Source organism: Octopus bimaculoides, chromosome 19 (assembly GCF_001194135.2).
Source record: "Octopus bimaculoides isolate UCB-OBI-ISO-001 chromosome 19, ASM119413v2, whole genome shotgun sequence".
NCBI lineage: Eukaryota > Metazoa > Mollusca > Cephalopoda > Octopoda > Octopodidae > Octopus > Octopus bimaculoides.
Window position 1 is genome coordinate 17,478,612 of NC_068999.1, and position 4,565 is coordinate 17,483,176.

Consider the following 4,565-nt stretch of genomic DNA (forward strand, 5'->3'; position numbering starts at 1 on the left):
TATATATATATATATATGTATATATATATATTTGCCATGTCAAATTTATTTGCAAACGCGATAAAAAATATGTTACACATGCTCATGAATACATACATATATTTATAGATAGATATCTTTGAACTATGTACGTATTCATACACATATGTATTTAGTTATGCATGTAGGCACATATTTACGCATCTTTGTATACGCTTCTAAGTGTTAATATTCTACTTGTTTCAAATTTTGTTTATCTTAGTAATATTTGCATACATCGAGATCAACTAAAATGAATATTTTAGTTGTAATTACAGATTTTTTCATACATTAAATCTCTATGTCGACATATACACGTGCACAAATATGTAAATATGTGCAATGTAGATTTTATCATTATTGATATTGTTACTGAATATGTGTTATTTAGAAACGCTGCATGACGAAAAACATTTATGAAGTCGCAACGCAATCCTTTTATAAGGCAATGCGCTTACAGCGCTACAGCTGCAAGCCTCTAGGAACATTTTAGTTTGATGTATCAGCTGTTTCTAGATCGACAGGCAAAAACGTACATGTTTTCAACTTCATGCTTCAAATTGTAATATATTTTGAATAATGAAATTTGAGAATGCATCCTCCTTTCATTAAGAAAAACAAAAAGTTGAGGGTGATAGGATGAAAATAGTTAATATTTAATATAGAAGTTCATTAATGCCAGATGCTGTCAGATTCACTAATATTTTCACTTTAAGTCGAAGTCACGTCGTCCCTATCGTCAACATACCATCACCATTACCATCATCATCACCATCATTACCATCACCATCCTCCATCTCCTCCTCCCTCGTCGTCGTCATCATCATCATCAAGAACAAAATCATGCATTCATGTATGTAAAGTATTCATGTACATGTGTAACTACATATATGCACATGTGTTTGTTTGTGTGTGTGCGTGTGTGTGTGTTTGCGTGCGTGAGTAAATGTTAGTGTGTGTATCTGTAAGTCACTTTCTGTGTCTGTAATTCTATGATAATAAAGGAATGAAAAAAATAAACCAGTATAATACCGTTCCGTATATGCAAATAAGAGGCAAACGTACAGAATTTTCCGCAATTCTGTTCCTAAATTTCCACTTGGCAGAGGAAAATTTCTAGCTCCACTATGGCTCATAAATCGCATAATCAGGCACAATCGATATATGAGTAGAATAATATGTGTACGATCTGTTTATCTATAAACAATACCATCATTCATCTAATTACATGCAAAACTAAATTGCACTAGTTGCATGATCTTAGTAACATTGAAAGAATATCTTGAGATACTGAAAATTAAAATGGAGTACATTTTCACCTATTTGTAAAAAAAAGAAAAAAAAACGAAAAGAAAGAAAAGAGGAGTAGCTAACGGCGTATATATTAATTCATTCTTGGAAAATGTACATTAAATTGTTGGGAAAGTGTGCATTGCATTTTCTTTTCAGTTCACAGCAAATCCCGATGATTAAGTAAAGCAGAAACTTATGTGTCTCATATACAGGGTAAGAAAGTTAGCACTCAGCGACTGATCTACCTATTTACAAATGACTGCAGATCAGATAAATATTAGCAGTGTGAATAGCATCAGGTTTGTGATATATATGTTTTCATGTATATCTGAGTGCAATTATTCCCGCGAGAAATACACTGATAAGAAACCATGATACAGTGCAATGAAAGTCTAACATACTTTGAATTAACGACTATGAAGCTCGTATTCAGCACCGAGTTTATGTCGATTTGTGATTTATAAATGGTAATATCTTGATAGTACTTAAACTGTTATGTTAAAAGTCCTGTGATATACAAAATGCACCTAGTACTTGTAGATTATATGGTAAGACATTTATATGATCTTGAATGTATTTCTCTTACTTTGTCGCTTTAGAGATTGAGTTGACATCAATAGTGTAATTTAAAACACCCTTCGGAATTCTATAATAATCTTCCTGCTGGTTCCAGCATGATCTACTTATAAGGTTACCAATTTATAACGCTGAAGCATTGAGGCTTACTAAATAATTAAATCTTTTAATCTTAAGTGTGTTTTGTGGGGTTTGTGGGAGTGTTAAATACTAAGCAACATGCGTTTAGCTTTGGTTAATTACACCCATCGGCTACCCCTTTCGTGTAACACACACAAGAGTGACGAGATATATGCGCGCGAGTATGTATATGTGTGCATGCATGTGTATGTGTATATGTATGTGTGTGTGTATTTGAACTTTCAATAATATCACAATCAAATTCCTAATAAAACTTATCATATATGTTCAGAACATAGATAATTGCATAAGTCGATGTTAAGCAATAAAATTGGTAGGGCAAATAATAAAAGTTTTCCTTCAGAATGAGAAATAGCAGGAAAGAATGTCAAATACAACAGCGAGAATATATGGCAACTGGTTGCCAGGAGAGCTAATAAAATATTATGGCATAGAAATATCTAAGAAGTGGATAATGGAATTCATTGAAAATAAGGATATTACAATCTTGGTTTAAGAACATCTATATCTAAAAACTCTTGAAGTTGTTCCTACTGGTATTAATAGAATGGTTTTATATCATTTGAAATGCATAAGAAAAAAATTCTACAAATAAAACAAATTTATGAGATATTGAATTAACAGGTAAACCAAACTGCAAATTGAATTGTTCAACATGGTAATGAATTTTGTGACTACGCATCAATAACTTTTAGCTTCTAAAAGACGATAGTGAAAGAGGTCCTAACATACAAGGTAATTTAAATATCCGAATAATTTAAAGTTAATATAAAGGTCTTTAATAAATAATATTTAATCATTCGCGTTTCGGAAGAGCACCTTGAACTGAGGATATTGGTTTAGAATAATATTCATTTGATACTGAATAATAGAAAAAGTTTTTGAAATGTATTGCTTTTGAAATGCATTGCTATGGAAAGATACATCGCATTCTGTTTACAGAACATCCTAATAACGAAAGTGTTTAGACGGGTACTGTATGCATGACTGCAAAGCACGAGACTTTCCTGTCAGTTGTTAACAAGCAGAAATTGAAACGATATGGTCATGTGTCAGAAACTTAGACAGTTTTGCTTTATCGAAAAATATTCATTCATGCGCATGTTGGGATTCAGTTCCATATACAATTTAGTCGAAAGAACCGAGAAGACAGGAGTGTTCGGTACATGCCGTGGATTATATGGTCTGTTGAAGCAAAATTCCTATTTAGAATTGTATGTCACTGTAAAAACACCTACCAGAACAAAATGAAAATCGTTATTATATGAGTCTCGTAAAACAGGTTTGCAGATTTGACAAAAATTCTATATGCTATAGATGAAGATGCACTAGCATATTCACTACACTATGCAGGGAACGTAACGGGAAACCGTTACCGGAAGAATGTTTTACAAAATGAGAGTTGTATAAACAATGAGGAATCACAAAACCAACATTATAAGCAACTAAGAATGCAAAGTAAGAAAGTCAACGAAATGGAAAATTGCTATAAGGGGCAACACATTTCTAGTAAAGACCGATAACGATACGCCCCTCATAGACTACATCAATAATGAGAATAACTATCAAGGAATGGACAAAAGTATGCTTGTAAGAAAATACCTCCAGTTCTACGACTATTCAGTCTGGGTAAAATAAAGAAGTCATGAAATCTTTGATATCAAGAGAGGCAGTTATGCCTGGAAAAAGTCACTTGGAATAGAAGGGATAAACATCCCAGAATAAACAAAACATCCATGCAATGCGAGATAGGCCCATAAGAAGCGGATCGTCTAACAAAATCGTATAATAGGAAATGATGTGAGGTTGGCTTGTGTTGGAGAAACCTAATTCAGACCTTTAAAGAATTTGATAATTAGATAACAATAACGACCAACCTATTCATAATAACTACCTGCAGGTGAAAATAAATCTCAAAACTGGGAAGAAACAACTCTATAGAAAGCTTAACGAAATAAGTACAAGTGTATATAAAGATCAAATCTACACAGTATTGACAATCAAAAACACTGTCAAGAATATAAAGCATAAAATTAACAATTTCATTCGTTGTAGCATTCTCAGATCGAGCGGTGGCTAGTACATTCAAATGAAAAGTGCAATACATATTTAAGATACCCCAGTGAAACAATAAACTACTCTTTAGACATAATGTGGAAACATAGTGACACTCCTTCATTACAATAGCTAGCAGACATATCTCAACATCATATGAGAGAAACTATTCATCAATAACTACAAAGTGTTTTTTTAAGTTTGCATATACGATGCAAAACGCATAGAACAAGTCACCTATCCAAAACAAAAGTAACGTCTCTCTTTGAATAAGCATCGGAATTATAAGAAAACTACACAATTGCAAATATAGGCGGGAAATAATAGACTGCACACCAAGGCACATAAATCAATGCACCGGAGAAAAATATTATCAAATACAATAAACACGCAAAGGCATTTTGAACAAAATGAATGAAAGCATATCATGCAGCAGAGACTACAAGAAAATCCTCTTCCAATAAATGGCCATAAAGCAGAAA